The 18,394-nt window shown below is 43.9% G+C and overlaps 1 long non-coding RNA gene across 1 annotated transcript in view; it reads left to right on the forward strand.

The window, feature by feature from the left end:
- LOC143415929 (uncharacterized) overlaps positions 1-18,394 on the forward strand; it is a 260,224-nt gene that overhangs the window by 9,376 nt on the left and 232,454 nt on the right. The gene's annotated exons all lie outside the window — the stretch shown is intronic.

An 18,394-nucleotide genomic window follows, 5' to 3' on the forward strand; every position in this document is an offset into this window, starting at 1 on the left:
GGCTGTGATTGGTTCGGCTCTGCGCTACTTAATTTGGATCGGCCGACCTTTTTTTTTTTTTTTTTAAATTTTTTTTAAATTTTTTTAAGAGGACAAGAGCGGCGAGGTCTATCGCGATAGCTTAATTTCTCTATCGAGTAAAAGTTATATCGCGATAGATATCGTTATCGTTCTATCGCCCAGCTCTAGTATATATATATATGTATATATATGTGTATATATGTATATGTGTATATATATATGTATATATATTAGGGCTGCACGATATTAGGAAAACCTGCGATGTGCGATAACTGTGATCAATACTGCGATAACGATATGACTTGCGATAAAATAAATAGCAAAAAAAAAAACAAAAAACAAATACATAATTTCCGTTTTACTGCACAGTTTTATTTAATGAAAGCTGCTGTATTAGCAGTGTAACAACAAAGTGCAGTCAAACATTGAAACATTGCCCCCATAAAAAAATTTCTGAGGCTTGAATTCTGAAAGACATCCTTCCCGGTCTCTATAATTAGTTTTAAATAAACATAACTTAAATTATACTGCAAATTATCTCTATGCAGTTGTTCATCATTTTACCACTCACCAAGTAGTTATGATGCAAGTCAAAACTGGAGTGGAAACTTTACTAGATTAAACTATAGGTAAGAACTTGTCTGCTGTGGGAACACACCAAAGAACAATTGTCTACCTTTGTGGTCGTACTGGCCAAGACTAATATTATCAACAATTAAGAACAATGTAGGTAGTGTATTTTTGTAATTTTTTGAAAAAAAAAAGGTTTCTCTATCTTGCATTCATCCTTCCTGAGTGAATGTTTTTTATGGCAAGTTCTTGTTAAGGAAAACCAACATGTTTACTCTCCAAGGTTTTAAACATGTGCGCTGACATGTTACTATGTTTCCTGATGTACTAAAAAGTCTCTCTGAAGGTGAGCTACTTGCAGGTATGCAGAGATACTTCCTTGCAAGCTTGCTTAGCTGTGGGAATGTCATTTTGTGGAGTTTCCACCATGCCAAGGGGTCTTCCTCACTGTCTATGGCCGTGGATAGCAAGTAGCTGTTAAGCTCAGCTTCAACAGCTTGTGAGAGATGCATAAAAGAGGAGGTAGGGATTGGAGCTGCCTTGAAGAAACTGCCCAGGGACTTTTTTGCCTTCTTCAGGGGACGACTGGGTGGATCATCTGTCTGGGCCTCTGGTTCAGCGGAGCTTCTCTCCTGGAACAGAAAGCAGATTATAAGAAAAGTAAACATTTTGGACTAAATATGAATTGAAAGGTTTTATATATAAGCATGCATGAATACCTTCTGTGCCACTGCTTCCATTTCTGACATCACTCTGGTCTTGATGTCTGAGACTCGATCAGTGCTGGTGTAGCTGACTTTAAATCTGGGATCCATGAAGCACGCCATGTCCATAAGTTCCTGGGTAGCTGGATTTTCATATTTAGTAATCAGGTACTTGAGGATTTTCTTCTTAATTGATTTTGTCAAATCACTGTCTTCTTCCTTCTCTGCAAGCACCGACGTCTTCATCAGATGAAGGACTGGTTTTACATATGAAACACTAACGTAGCTCTCACCAGACAGGGCATCTGTAAAGTCTTGCAGGGGGTGTAATGCCTGGTTGACAGACTCCAGTACCTCAAGATCCTGCCAAGTAGGAATCAAGTGTCTTGATTTCTTGTCTGCTGAGATGACATCAGAAATGGCCCGCTGCTGCTCCAGGACTCTCTCAATCATCTTCTGCCTGGAACCCCACCTGGTTGGGCATTCTGTGATCAGTGTGTGCTCTGGGAGGTTGAGCTTCTGCTGTGCTTTTTTCAGAGCCATCTTTGCTTTCCAGCTGTGGCAAAAATGTCCAACTAACTTTTTGCAAAGTCCAATGGCTCGGGCAATGCGGGCATCATCTTTGATAGAATTTTCTGGAGAAATAAGAGGAAACAAAAAAACTGTCATGTTTAAAACCTTTTTTAAAAAAAAAAAAACTAATTGAAATTTATAACTAAAGTTGTCTAAAAAGGTAACATTATCCTTATCAATATCAATTTGATAATAATGTATAGCACATTTTCATTGCTAAAAAGATCTGCCTTGAATAAAACTTACCGATTGCAAGGTGCAGCCTGTGTCCAAAACACTGAAGTCTGACCCAGTTGTTTAGCTCCGTGGCTCTCACAACATTGGCACCGTTGTCTGTGGTGATGCACACTTGTCGATCTTCTTTAAGATCCCAGCTGGCTAACACCTCACGTAATACATGGGCTATATTTTCACTAGTGTGGGAGTCTGGAAAATACACAGTCTCTAGACACCGTGTTTTCAGTTCAAAGTCTTCGGTGAGGAAGTGCACTGTGAAACTCATATATGGTTCCGTTGTACGACTTGACCATAGGTCTGTAGTGCTTGCGTAGTTTTCAGCTTGGCTCAGTTCAAACATGACGGTCTTGCGGCATGTTTCATACATTTGTGGAATGGCGACATGTGAAAAGTAGTTTCGTGAGGGGATGCGGTATCTCTGGTCCACTTTATGTATCAGACTGGTGAAGCCCTCTCTGCTAACTGTATTTATAGGCATCATGTCTTTAGCCAAAAAATGTGTAATGGCCTCTGTTATTTCTTTGTACCGCTTCGACGTTTTCTCATAAGGAATTCCACTTGAAAAACTCTGATACAGAGACGGCTGTTGGACTGCTGCGCTCTTTGTCTTAACATTAGCAACCTTTGTTTGGCTAGCCCTATCTTTCTGGAACTCTTCAAACAGTTCTCTGTGGTTGTATTGAAGATGATGGTGGAGATTAGTCGTGTTTCCTCTGGTGGTTGCCACGAGTGTTCGGCAAGTTTTGCAGAGTACCTGTGTTTGGAGAACGTCGTCTTTATCAAATCCAAAGTACCTCCAAATAAGTGAGGTACTATTTTTTTTTTTTTTTAGCCACGAGTTCAGTAGAATTCTCGTCACGCGTCTCGCTCTCAGCCATTACAACTCTGACTCGTTGCTGCAGCATTGTTCGCGCCCGACCTGCGTAGGAGGCGGGCCTCTAATCCATTTGATTGGTTAATGCCGTGAAGGGCTCTATTCGACTGGTCAAATGTGTAAATGGATTTCTTTGATTGGTAAATTCTTTACAGCACGTGTGTAAACATTTTAAGGTACCCAATTATCGCAGTTTACGCCGTCTTTTGCGATGGGCCCATCGCGCAGGCTGATATCGCGATGACAATAAATTTTCGATTTATCGTGCAGCCCTAATATATATGTGTATATATGTATATGTGTATATATATATGTATATATATGTGTATATATGTATATGTGTATATATGTATATGTGTATATATATATGTATATGTATATATATGTATATGTGTATATATGTGTATGTGTGTATATATATGTAACAGGGCAGCCCTTAGCGGCTGGAAACACAGTGAGACAGACCAAGGCAAGTGTAGTGGAACAAAGTATTTATTCGCTATATGGCTCTCCTTACAACAATTGTCGAGCTTCTTCACAGCCCAAAAATCCACCTCTAATGACAACTAGCAGCCTTAAATATGTTCAGCTGTCACAGACTCAACCATTATTCCACTCTCAGGTAAATTCTTAAATCCCAACCTTCCACCACAGTATACAATATATCAATAAGAATAAATAAATACATAAATACATTTTCACATTTACATATTAATAAATACTTCACACTTTAATGTTACACCAACCCCATATTATAAAAACCCAGAAACCCAAGCACAAAAAGATTCACCACACTCTCTTTACCAATGGTCTCTCCCGGAACCTTTAAATGGTGTCTGGACCCCCAGGGAAACATTTGCCCAACACCTTGAAGAGGACACAGGCAAGAAAGGTGAGTAATCATTATCTTACAAACACTTATTTACACCACTTTTATCCCTAGATTTTACACACACATTTGCCTTAGTTTCCCTTATTGGTAAACCTTAATCACAATCACCATTCTTCTCTCCTGACAGACAACCACCACATTCCTTGATGAGGAGCAGCTGTGCAGGATCTGAAATAAGGCTACCAACTGATTTTAAAATTCCCAATAAATAGACAATAAATATTTAAACTGCTTGTGTGCAAATCCATGCTTAAAGTGCAATGCTCATAAAGTGCTTGATAAGGTGCTTTTAATAAAGTGAACAGTGTGCTCCAAAGTGCTATACATATAATATAAATAAATGCAGTAAGGGAGTCCTCTTCCTTACATTTCCTCCTCCCTCTCTTAAGCGCGAAGTGCTTCACTCCTCTGTCATCCTAGATAAACAATCAGCAACCACATTTGACTTCCCCGGCCTATACTGGACCATAAAGTCATAAGGCTGCAGAGACAGGTACCATCCTGCAATGCGGGCATTCGCATCCCTCATGCGGTTCAACCACTGGAGGGCACGATGATCAGTCTCCAGAGTGAAGTGACGTCCCAGAAGATAATACCTCAAGGCCTCAATAGCCCATTTCATGGCCAAGCACTCTTTCTCCACCGTCGAATACCTCGTCTCCCTGTCGAGTAGTTTCCGACTCAGAAACACCACAGGCCTTCTTTCACCATCCACCTCTTGCTGAAGGACAGCACCAAGGCCAACTCCTGAAGCATCAGTTTGCAAGATGAATGGCTTGTTGAAGTCTGGACTGTGTAGAACTGGATGTGTGCAAACTGCTTCCTTGAGGTCTCTGAATGCTTGCTCACAGTCTTCTGTCCAACGCACTTTGTTGGGGGCTGAGCCTTTTGTGAGGTCATTCAGTACAGTGGATCGCTCTGCAAAAGAAGGTATGAATTTCCTGTACCAGCCTACTAGACCCAGAAAACCTCTCACCTTCCTTTTTGTTGTCGGAACTGGGAAGGACTGAATTGCTTCAATCTTTCCAACCTGCGGCTTTATCTTCCCAGAGCCAACTACAAAGCCCAAGTACTCCACTTCTCTCTTGGCTATGGAGCACTTCTTGGGATTGATAGTCAGTCCAGCCATTCTGATGGAGTGTAGCACCTTCTGTAGGTGAATGACATGCTCTTCCCAGGACTGGCTGTACACCACCACGTCATCCAGATATGCTGCAGAGAATGCTGACACATCTCTCAGTACATGGTCCATTAATCGTTGGAATGTCGCTGGTGCACCTTGAAGCCCAAATGGCATGACTTTAAATTGGTACATACCAAAAGGAGTTTTGAAGGCTGTCAGCTCTCTCGCTTCTGGTGCCAAAGCCACTTGCCAGTATCCTTTACACAGATCAAGTGTTGTAATGTACCTTGCTGATCCAACTCTCTCCAGCAGGTCATCCACCCTGGGCATTGGGTAGGGATCAAACTTGGATACTGCATTCAAATATCTGAAATCAATACAGAATCTCAGGGTGTCATCTTTCTTTGGTACCAAAACAATCGGGCTGCACCACTCACTACTTGACACCTCAATGATTCCCAGGTCCAACATCAGTTTTATTTCTTTCTGCAGCACTGGCACCAACCGTTCTGGAATTCTGTAGCTCTTTTGTCGAACGGGTGCATCCTCCTTCACCCGTATCTTATGCTGAACCAGTGATGTAAAGCCTGGTGTTTCTCGAAAGAGCTGTGGGTCCACGAGTGGTTTTATATCAGCCTGCTCAGTAGGAGACAAATGAGAAAGGTCAACTGAAGCACAAACTTGACTGTTAGTTGGAAAGAACTTCTCAGTCACCTCCTCATCCTTAACTGAACGCACCAGTAACTGATAGACCGGCTCTTGTCGGCTGTGGAATTCTTTCAACAAGTTCACGTGAAATGTCTGATATTTTTTTACTCTTTCTGGCATATTCAGCTCATAAGTGACTTTACTCACTTGTCTGACGATCTCGTATGGTCCATGCCATTTTGTCAGCAACTTGTTATCGCTGGTGGGAAGCAATAACAGTACTTTCTGACCTGGAAGGAAGACCCTATCCCTGGCCTTCTGATCATACCAAGTCTTTTGATGTTTTTGTGCAGCTTTCATGTTGTCTTGCATCAATGATGCCATTTTCTCCAACCTCTCTCTCATGGTGATGACGTAGGCTGCGATGTTTTCGCCCTCTGCTTTGGATTCCTCCCAGCAGTCCTTAAGCAGATCCAGGGGGCCTCTCACTTGGCGACCGTATAAAAGTTCAAAAGGCGAGAAGCCAGTGGAAACCTGCGGGACCTCCCGGTAGGCGAACAGAAGGTAGGGCAGCCATTGATCCCAGTCAGCACCTGTGTCAGAGACAAACTTGCGCAGCATACTTTTGAGAGTCTGGTTGTATCTCTCCACTAGCCCGTCCGTTTGGGGGTGATACGGGGTGGTCTTAAGTCCCTTTATCCCTAACAGCTTATAAACCTGCTGCAACAACTTGGATAGAAAGTTCGTTCCACAGTCCGTCAGAATTTCTCTTGGTATGCCTACCCTAGAGAAAAGCTGCAGAAGACAATTAGCAATGTGACGAGCTTTAATTGATCTGAGTGGGAAGGCCTCAGGAAACCGTGTTGCATAGTCACATATGACTAATATGTAGCGATGACCGGTGGAGCTCCTCTCTAAAGGGCCCACAATATCCATGCCTAGCCTCTCAAATGGTGTTTCAATAATTGGCAATGGTTGCAACTGGGCTCGCGCTACTCCTTTGCCTGAGGTCAACTGACATTTTTCACAGGAACGGCAAAACTCAGAAACCTGGACATACATCCCTGGCCAAACAAAACGGCTGCTGATCCTATTCAGTGTTTTGTGAAAAGCCATATGACCTGCCCATGGAATTGAATGACCCAAATCCATAACTTTGTCTCTGAACTGTTGTGGGAGTGCCACAGCTTCGCACTTCCCCTTTCTCTGGTACAAGATGCCTCCTTTAATCAAGTAAACAGTGTCTGCAAGACAGCTTGCCTGACCTTGACTAGCCCCCTCTACCTCTGTTACCTTCTCAAACCAGGGTTTTAGAGTAGGGTCGCTTCTTTGGAGTGCACCTAAATCTGAGGGAACATCAAACTCAAGTTGGTTATTTGGCTTAGGGAACAATGCTGTACCTTTTTCCCCTGAGCCTTTGAACTTTTCTCTTCTTTTCTGAGCCCTAGACTTCCTAATCTTCCCTGGCTCCGTTTCGAGAGACTCCTCAAAAAAGGGTAGTTCTTGCATCCTTTCCTTTGCACTTTGTGCTCTTGTGACTACATGACAGGGTTTAAATGGTTCAACTGTCATATCTAGAGGAAGTGAGCTTCCAGATTCATCACCTAAGCCTTGAATGTCTTTCTCAGCACTCACTTAAGGGTCATAATCTGACTGATGTATTAGATCAAAAAGAGTGGGGATGTCATTACCAAGTATCACTGAATATGGCAAACTGGGAACCACAGCTACCACTAACAAGTAGGTTTGACCTCCCACTGTCAGGTAAACCTCAGCAGTGGGGTACCTGTGTTCGTCCCCATGCACACAACTTATTGTAGCCCCAACCCCACTTAGCTTTTCTCCTGAAATTATGCTAGAATGTACAAGAGTCTGAAAGCACCCCGAGTCAAGCAAAGCTTCCTCTTTACGCCCATTAATTAAAACAGGGACAGTACAAGCTTTCTTTCCTACTGGCTCTGTGGCTGGTCTTGGAACTGCACATAAAAGAGATGGTTTTGACTTAAGTGCAGGGCAAAATTGTTGTGTATGGCCAAAGTTATGACAGTGATAACATTTAATATCCTGAACTGAAGACTTAAAGGATTTCTTCACATTGTGAGGTCTATGGGAAGGGAGCTGCCTAGAACTAGAAAGATTTCTAGCCTGAACTTGACCAGAACCCTGTTCACCCCCAATGGACTTACTTGGTTGGGCGTGGGTCTCCCGGCTGAAGTAGGTGCTCTTGCTTCCTTTTCTGGCTGAAGTGAAAACCTCTGCGAGGCTAGCTGCTTCCTTTGCAGTCTTCGGGTCATGCTCACGTATCCAAATCTCCAGCTCTGGGTTAACCATTCTCAAAAACTGCTCCAGAATTATCTGCTCAGATATTTCTTCTACAGTTGATTTTTCAGGTTTAATCCATCTTGAAAACAGGTCTTTCAATCTTACATAAAGTTCACGTGGCGTCTCACCTGGTTCAACTTTCGAAGATCTGAAGCGGCGTCTGTAGGTGTCAGCAGTGATCTCATATTTTGCCAGAATTGCCTCTTTCACCTTATCATAATTCTCAGAGTCTGTTAAATCCATAAGAATGTAGGCTGTGCGGGCTTTACCTGTCAACAGGGGAACCAGGCGAATAGCCCACTCATCTCTGGGCCATCGACACACATTTGCCATTCTTTCAAACGTAGTCAGAAAATGTTCAATGTCATCTTCTGGTGACAGAGGAAAAAGTTTTGGTTCAATTAAAGACCTGGACCCACTGGCCACTGGAATGTCTTCACCATTGAATCCAAGTTCTTGTTCTTCAGATATTGTAGGGGGCGCTGGCGCCTCTGGTGGATCAGGTTTATCAGTTACAGCATTAACTTGTAGCTGGATTTGCTGAAATTGATGCTGCATGCCTTTCCACCTTTGCTCCTGACGTGAAAAATCCTTCTCCCACTTTTGGTCTCTGGCTGCTTGAGACCGCATAAGAGATTTCACCAACCCTGTCAACTCCTCCAATTTGTCCTCAGGGGTTGTTGCTGCCATGGCCTCTAGCTCAGATGAAGCTCCAACTCCTTCATCAGGCTGCTCCTCTTGGCCAGGCTTTCTTCCACCTCTTGTCATCATCTTCTCACTGTGGCATGAGTGACACACTTCTGACACCACTTGTAACAGGGCAGCCCTTAGCGGCTGGAAACACAGTGAGACAGACCAAGGCAAGTGTAGTGGAACAAAGTATTTATTCGCTATATGGCTCTCCTTACAACAATTGTCGAGCTTCTTCACAGCCCAAAAATCCACCTCTAATGACAACTAGCAGCCTTAAATATGTTCAGCTGTCACAGACTCAACCATTATTCCACTCTCAGGTAAATTCTTAAATCCCAACCTTCCACCACAGTATACAATATATCAATAAGAATAAATAAATACATAAATACATTTTCACATTTACATATTAATAAATACTTCACACTTTAATGTTACACCAACCCCATATTATAAAAACCCAGAAACCCAAGCACAAAAAGATTCACCACACTCTCTTTACCAATGGTCTCTCCCGGAACCTTTAAATGGTGTCTGGACCCCCGGGGAAACATTTGCCCAACACCTTGAAGAGGACACAGGCAAGAAAGGTGAGTAATCATTATCTTACAAACACTTATTTACACCACTTTTATCCCTAGATTTTACACACACATTTGCCTTAGTTTCCCTTATTGGTAAACCTTAATCACAATCACCATTCTTCTCTCCTGACAGACAACCACCACATTCCTTGATGAGGAGCAGCTGTGCAGGATCTGAAAAAAGGCTACCAACTGATTTTAAAATTCCAAATAAATAGACAATAAATATTTAAACTGCTTGTGTGCAAATCCATGCTTAAAGTGCAATGCTCATAAAGTGCTTGATAAGGTGCTTTTAATAAAGTGAACAGTGTGCTCCAAAGTGCTATACATATAATATAAATAAATGCAGTAAGGGAGTCCTCTTCCTTACAATATATATATATATATATATATATATATATATATATATATATATATATATATAGTTATAGTTTTTACACAGCTGAACAAACGTCAAGCAGACAGCTGATTATCAGAAGTGTGAGATATATACATATATATATATCATCCAGAAACTGTGGCACATCTCTTTTGGTTCCTCTACACAGAGATTCTGGAAGAATTTAGCAGTTTTGTTATTGTCTAGTTTAAGGGAGTTTTCTTTACGATGGGAAAATGTTTTATTCTTTTTCTTTAAGTTCCCCAGGAAGAATGATAAATGTTTTTTATACAATATTTGTTAATACTTTTAGCTATTTTATATCCATAAATGTAAGTTTATTAATAAAACACCATATTTCTGCCGTTTTATAAGGATATGGAATTGTACATACTAGGGCTGCCACGATTAGTCGACTAGTCACAATTACGTCGACTATCAAAATCGCCGACGACTGATTTATTAGTCAACGCTTCGTTTGGAGCTTTGTAAGATCCCAAAAGACGCAGGAATAAGTAGCAGGATTTAAGAGTGTAATAACGGACTGAAACAGAAGATGGCAGCACTGCATGTACAAGGATGCCAGCTGCCGTTAAACCCCGAAGAAGAAGAAGCTGTGTCCCAGAATTCATAGCGCGGCCCAGCTCAGTTTCCAACAATGGCGGCAGCTAGTTAGTTTTAATATTACTCTTATTATTCTTTCTGGGTCACAAAATAAACGTTTAACATATTTTCAGTAGCTGTGTAAACCTCAAATATCTGCTCAGTTTATCAAGACACCACATATTTTCAAAAGCGCTCCAACGTTTTCGGAGACGTCTGTTACCCACTAGCTCGATAGCTAGCCGGGGGCGAGGCTAACTAGAGCCGTGAGAACACCGGACTCCCAGCAAATCGTTTTCAAACCCACCGCCGTCTTTCGCTACTCAGGTTAAACATGATATATAAGTCACTTACATAACTGCAAAATGTTATTGTTTGGCCTTTTTTTCAGTGTTTTATTTGTTCCTGAGTAAATCGGTTTGTCTGAGATTAAAGTTATAGTTTTTACACAGCTGAACAAACGTCAAGCAGACAGCTGATTATCAGAAGTGTGAGATGCTGGAGAATTTACTCCGGTGTCCTGTTATATTTTAGATAGCAACGAGTTTATTAAACTTCACCGAAACAATCTGCAAATGTCATTAAAATTTAATAAACTATCATCTTGTCTTTATTTTTAGTTAGCACAGACCTTAAACACTTAAAGCTGTAAGCTAATGATAGTTATATAAGAGCAGATGCTGCTGGTGCAATAAGCTGTAGTTTTACGTCCAATGGATGATGATCTGATTAGTCGACTAATCGCAAAAATAATCGCTGACTAGTCGACTATCAAAATAATCGTTTGTGGCAGCCCTAGTACATACAATCAATTTCAGACTCAACCAACAAAAAGCCTCTCAGAACAATATTTATATTGTAACAGTTGCTATTGTAATGCAGTGTATCACCACATGGCGGCGCCTCCTGTCTCACGACTGGTGTCACCCCCTTTTTGTTCTTCTTCGCACTCCTCCTGTAATGGATGCTCCCGTGTGTACGCGGACTAGTGTGCTCTTTAGTAATGTGTGGTAGAGGTAGCACTTTTATTTTTGATATTGTAAATAAATGAGTACTTTTTGGAAAGTCAGAAGCTGTTGCTCATTTGCTATCCACCTGCACACCTCCGTGGCTGGCTTCATCTCCACTGCACGTTACAACTAGCGCCTGAATTTTTTCCCCTTGGACTTCAGACGATTTTTGCATCCCGCCGAGGATTCTTCTCTTCTAGCACGTGAACTGTCTCGGAAATCCCCCCAGTTTTGCGGACGCTCGGACGTTTTCTCCAGCCATGGCTGCAGCCTCAGCTCAGGTGGGACCCGACTAATTTCTGGATACCATGGTGTGCCGCTGCTCCGCTTGGGAGAAAGAAAAAGAGAGAAGCTGACTCCGCGACGCGAATGGACTCCGTGGATTTGTTATTTGTTGTTGGTTTCGTCTTCTAAGGATTAATTCTTCTGTGGAGAGCCTGGACATGAACATTTCTGCTGGCTTTTCATTCCCCTTTCCCTCTGCTGAGACTGACTGTAGCACATGTAAGTGATAGCTGACTACAACCGTTGGTTCCGGTCTTCGGCTCAGTATAACGAAACGATTTAAAACTAATCTTGCATTGAGCTCTAGTGTTGCAGACATGCTATTGTAATAACATGGTTCTGATCACTCCAGTCTAATTTCAGTTGTTGGGCGAAATTTTATGTGGTTTTTCTAAATTTAATCTTGAACGCATTTTTGCAGTTTTCTCTTTCTAGTCTGACCTAACTGACTCTTTTACTGCTATATCAATAACTGCGCTGTGCCCTGGAGCAGCTAAATTTTTTTGAAATCGCAATGGCACACTGCCCAGACGACTCTGACTCAGACATGGAACTTACCTCGTTACCTATGTGCCAGATAGTTGAAAATGTGACTCCTAGCCTTAGCCAACAAGTGGTGGAGTTAAGAACTGAGGTGAATAAGCTTAGTGATTGTTTACGTGACTCACTGAACATACAGCAGAGTTTACTAAGGCAGTGGGACCAACTTACAACGGGGAACTCTCCCCCTCCTGCAGTCCCACAGTCTCCTGTTTTCCCAATGGCCACATCGACACCTCATGTTCATGTGATGGACAAAACTGAACCCACCAACAGTACCAATCCGTTCCTGCCCAGCAACCCATTTCAACCTACAAATCCTTTCCTCCCATCTCACTCACTTGAACTCAGCAGCACTTCCAGAGTGATTGCGGCAGCTTTACATAAGATAAGATAAGATAAGATAACCTTTATTAGTCCCACACGTGGGAAATTTGTTTTGTCACAGCAGGAAGTGGACAGTGCAAAAGTTATGAGGCAAAAATTAGGATACAATAAGAATAAATACAGTACACAACTGTACAGGATAGAATAAATAAAATACTATATACAGTAGAATAAAATAAAATAAAATACTATATACAGTAGAATAAAATAAAATAAATATACAATAAGATAAAAATAGAATACAAATACAAATGCTATATACAACTGAGTAAAAATACAACGATGACAGAAAGGATTATTGCACTTAGTATTATTGCATATGTATGGATGTGTGTGTTTGATCAGTTAAAGTTTTTATTATGGAGTCTGACAGCAGTGGGGAGGAAAGACCTGCGAAATCTCTCCGTCCCACACCGTGGGTGCCGCAGTCTCCCACTGAAGGAGCTGCTCAGTGCTGTCACAGTCTGCTGCATGAGTCATCAGAGAACTTCTGCAGGAAGCACTGGGTGGAATTGTGGGAGAAGTCTGCAGTGTAGATGGTGAAGAGGAACGGAGCCAGAACCGTTCCCTGTGGGGCCCCCGTACTGGAGACGACCCTGTCCGACACACAGCCCTGAGTCCTCACATACTGTGGTTGGTCGGTGAGGTAGTCCAAAATCCAGGCAGTGAGGTGATGGTCCACTCCAGAGTTCACCAGCTTGTCCTTTAGAACCGAGGGAAGAATGGTGTTGAAGGCACTGGAGAAATCAAAGAACATGATTCTCACAGTGCTTCCAGCGGTCTCCAGGTGAGCGAGGGAACGATGTAGGAGGTGAATGACAGCATCATCCGCTCCAATGCCAGGCTGGTAGGCAAACTGAAGTGGGTCCAGTGATGAGCTTGTTAGGTGCCGAAGCTGAGCCAGGACCAACCGCTCCAGGGTACATCACGCAAAGCTGGAGCTTCCTGTGTATGCTGGGGACGGAAAAGTGCAACCTGAGGACTGGTTAAATGCAGTTGGCACATACAAAGCCTCATTGAACCTAACTGATGGGCAATTGCCAAACGAACTGCCACACTTTCTTGCAAAAGAGCTCGGGAAATGGTTCAAGGCACTGAGCTCCCACATTACATCATGGGCTCAATTCTGTCAACCGTTTAAGACCGTTTTTCTGCCCTCCGACAACCAAGAACGCATCCTGAGAGGAATTTTGGATCGTGTTCAGGCTCAGGACGAGCCGCTCCCAACCTTTGTCGCCCACATGTTGAGTGAGTTTGACAAACTGAAGAGCCCCCCACCTGAAAAAGACAGAATTGACCTAATTAGTAAACATGCTCTCGAAAAATACAGAGTTGCCCTGTATGGCGCTAATGTCACTTCTGTAATGGACCTGCTGCTACGCACTCATGAGCTTCACTCAGTGCTTGGACCACAAAGACCACAGCCTGCTTTATGTAGCAAAGACAACTATAAGCCTGAACCTTACTGCTTCAAATGCTCTCAGCCAGGGTTCACTACACGCACCTGTCCAAACTGTAACACCCAACCTCATTTGCCACAACGAGCCTCGAACACCGCTAGGCATGGCCCAGTCCAGCCATTGCCAGCACCTGGCCCCTCTGACCCTGGCCATGAAAAGGTGGAATTAAGCAGCACCACATCCCAGCCACAATACAGGCAGTTGGGAAACTACGGGGGGGGGGGACATTTCACAGAGGCCAACCTTCCCCCAGTTACTAACGGAGCCTCACACGCCCGATTCACTACAGGGTGGACACAGTCTTGGAGACTTGGAAGACAATTTTTCACAAGTCCACTGGAATACCCCACTAAGAACGAAAGTGAACTTCAATGCTTCATCTGTGGATGCTACCCTCGACACGGGTGCGTCCCTCTCGGCTGTACGAACAGATCTCATTCAAGTAAATGACTCTTACCCTAGAAACACAAGTGAGTGGAATGGTCCTGCACTTAACCTCGCCAATAATGCTCCCTGTATCCCTGTTGGTGTTATTTGGCTCAATATTGGATTCATGAACAAGAACTTTTACCAGCGTTTTGCCATAATACCAGATTTGTCCTCTCCTTTCATTCTGGGAATGGATTTTATGGCAAGAGCTTCTGTTTCTATTCACATTCCCACTAGAACAGTCTACATTGAGGACATCCCCTGCCCACTCGCAGACAATGAAGAGGACCTTCAAAATGATTACTCACATTCACCTGGAACACTGATGTCTTTGGACTTGGTTCGCTCAGACTTAACAGCCAAACTGTCTGAAGCAAGTCTCTCAGAGAACAACAAGGATGCTTTACTAAATCTGCTCAGCAAGTTTAGCTCCTTGTTTGATGGTCAACTTGGTCGAACGGCTCTCACTGAGCACGCCATAGAGACTGGCAATGCAACACCTGTCAAACTCCCACCCTATCGCACGTCACCTGCTAAGAAACGTGTGATTGAAGAACAAGTGCAACAAATGTTGAAGGACAACATCAATGAACCTTCCACAAGCCCTTGGGCAGCTCCTGTAGTCATTGTAAATAGAGCGGCCACGGAACCAAGGTTTTGTGTGGACTTTCGAGGGCTCAACCAAGTTACCCGAAAAGACTCTTATCCCCTGCCTCGTGTAGATGAGTCTTTGGACTTTCTGGCAAGAGGAAAGTTTGTCTCGACATTGGACTTAGCGCGAGGCTATTGGCAGGTTGCTGTAGCAGAGGACTCGAAGCCTAAAACTGCCTTCATCATTTGCGGTCTCTTCCAGTTTCGGGTGCTGCCCTTTGGGCTCTGCAACGCACCTGCAACTTTTCAGAGACTCATGAACTCTGTGCTTGCTGGCCTCATTTACAAAACGTGCGCAGTCTACCTGGATGACATTGTTATCGCCTCACCTACCTTTGAACAGCACTTAGTGGATCTTGAGGAGGTGCTGGGCAGACTCCAGGCTGCTGGCTTGTCATTGAAGCTCAAAAAGTGCCAATTCTGCCTAGATGAATTCACCTTTCTCGGGTACCGCATCACATCATCAGGTGTTAAGCCCGATCCGGACAAAGTAAAGGCGTTTAAGGAGTTTGATACCCCAACCTCAGTGAAACACGTCCGTCAGTTCCTTGGCTTGACTGGCTATTATCGACGCTTCATTCAGAATTATGCCCGCCATGCCGAACCTCTTCACGCCATCACCAGAAAGGACAATGCTTTCCACTGGGACGACAGCTGTCGAAGGGCCATGGACACTTTGAAAGATCATGTCACATCAGCCCCGATCCTGTCATTTCCAGACTTCAGCCGTCCCTTTTCCATTCACGCCGATGCATGTGACATTGGTCTTGGGGCAGTGTTGATGCAAAAGGATGACAAGGGTCGTGAGTACGTTGTGGCTTTTGCTAGTCGCTCCCTTCACAAAGCTGAACTCCCCTACTGCACTTCAGAGAAGGAGTGCCTCGCTGTGATATGGGCTCTGGAACACTTCCACCCATATGTTGAAGGTGTTCATGTTACTATCTTCACTGACCACAACAGTCTCAGGTGGCTCATGTCTCGTCAAAACCCAACGGGCCGACTCGCCCGCTGGTCACTTCGTTTGCAGGACTTTGATTTCACAATAGTGCACAAACCTGGTGCACAGAACAAAGTTCCCGACGCACTGTCACGCAACCCTTTGCCTCTGACCTGTGACAGGCCGACTGATCTTTTACCAGATCATGCTGTTATGGGCAGCCTGGACATTCGTACTCTGCCCCCCGTCATTCTGGCTGACCGTTCACAATTCAGACAGCTGCAGTTAGACGATCATGTCACAGGTCCACTCCTCAGAGACATTGAAGCAGACTCTCTGAACAGCTCGGACAATGCCACCTTGTTACAGTATGTTGTGTATGACTCTCTTTTGTATCACAGAGAACCCAAGTCCACATGTGCTTTGCACCCTTTGAAAGAGCTGAAACTGTTTGCCCCTACTTCCATGAGAGGCACCTTGCTGGACTATTACCATGACCACCCCACAGCAGGTCACTTGGGTGTTTCTAAGACATTGGCTAGACTGCGTTTTAGGTTTTTCTGGCCCAAAATGGCAGCTGATGTGAAACGCTATGTGATTTCATGCTCAGTGTGCCAACTCACCAAGCCAAGTCAGAAAAAAGCAGCCGGTCTTATGGTTCCCATTGTCCCCCAGAAACCCTGGGAGTATGTGGGTGTGGATTTTGTTGGGCCACTTCCCCGCACCCCCACTGGTAATGCTTATTTGATCGTGTTTGTTGACTATTTGACTAAATGGGTTGAAGCCAGTGCTGTCAAAGAAGCTACATCTCAGGTAGCAGCTGGTAAATTCGTCACTGACATTTTTGCTAGGCATGGTACACCCACTTACCTCATTTCTGACAGAGGGCTCCTTTTGTGAGTGAGCTTTTTGAACATGTTGTTTCTGCCTTAGGCTCGGTGCACAGACTCACTACGGCATATCACCCTCAGACAAATGCTACTGAACGCGTCAACCGGACTCTGAAAACTGCAATCCGCGCTTATGTAGGTGATAAGCACACATCATGGGACAGGTTTCTCCCTCAGATTTGCTTTGCTCTGCGCACCGCCCCCCATGACAGTACAGGTATGACTCCTGCCATGATGCTTTATGGTCGTGAGTTAGACACCCCGCTTGACCTTATCACTCAGCCTTCTACAGCAGGTGTTGATGAACCGGGTGTGCCTTACCCTGAGACTCTGAGAGCCTCCCTGCAGGAAGCTCACGACCACGCCAAAGCAGCTTTGGACTATAGCCATGACAGACAAAAACATTACTATGACTTGAGACATCGACATGCCACGTTTCGTGTTGGTGACCTTGTGAGAGTTACGACGCACCCCAGGTCAGACGCTCAGTCTAACTTTACTGCTAAACTTGCACCACTGTTTCAGGGACCATTGTGTGTATCTCAGAGACTCAGTGATGAGTCTCTGAGATACTCACCCAGGCTTACCCAAGTGAGCCTGTAACCCAAGTTACAGGCTCACTTGGGTGGACTCCGGTGTGGATGCAGGTGTTTATCATGTTGTGAACATGCAACCGGTTCCATACCTGGGACTCTCTCACTTCCAAAGAACATTCTGTTTCATTGCCTGCTGAGAGAGAGACCGCAGAGGGTCTGAACTCTGACTCTCAGGCCCACCCTGTCCCCCCTGCAGACACTGACATTGACTCTGAGCCATTCCCCTTTGATTTACCGGACATTGACTCTTCTTCTGGTGTGGGCGCTGTTCCAGAGAGTGTTTCACCCAGATCTGTCCAGCACCCAGCTGCTGGTGGACATTACAATCTCAGGCCCAGACGTTGCCCCAGAGTTACGTCTGGCTGGAGCAACAAAAGATGGACTAATGATTTTCACACAACCAGGCTTGATCTGAAGTGAAATGTTTTGGTTAAACCTGTTTGATGCTGTCTTGTTGCATTGCTACTTTGAGTCATGATATGTAGATGTTTCTGTTTGCTCTACTTAATCCAGTTTTATGGCTCTTTCGTGCGTTAAGGTTCATTCTTGGCATTTACTTAGAAAAAAAAAAAAGAACAAAAGAAAAAAGTGAAAAAAACTAAGAAGACTGATTTTCCACTGTACATGTTCGTCTTATTTTCACCAATTTCATTTTTAAATGGTCTTTTGCCCTGTGTCTGTGCACCAATCTTAGCTGTAACCTCTATGTATAGGGTACTGTTAGGTGTGGTGTGTGCTTTTTCAGCTGTGTACGGCTGAGGACAGCCTTTTTCTCACCAGGGGGGGACTATGTAACAGTTGCTATTGTAATGCAGTGTATCACCACATGGCGGCGCGTCCTGTCTCACGACTGGTGTCACCCCCTTTTTGTTCTTCTTCGCACTCCTCCTGTAATGGATGCTCCCGTGTTTACGCGGACTAGTGTGCTCTTTAGTAATGTGTGGTAGAGGTAGCACTTTTATTTTTGATATTGTAAATAAATG

Source organism: Maylandia zebra, unplaced genomic scaffold, assembly GCF_041146795.1.
Source record: "Maylandia zebra isolate NMK-2024a unplaced genomic scaffold, Mzebra_GT3a scaffold11, whole genome shotgun sequence".
NCBI classification, from domain to species: domain Eukaryota; kingdom Metazoa; phylum Chordata; class Actinopteri; order Cichliformes; family Cichlidae; genus Maylandia; species Maylandia zebra.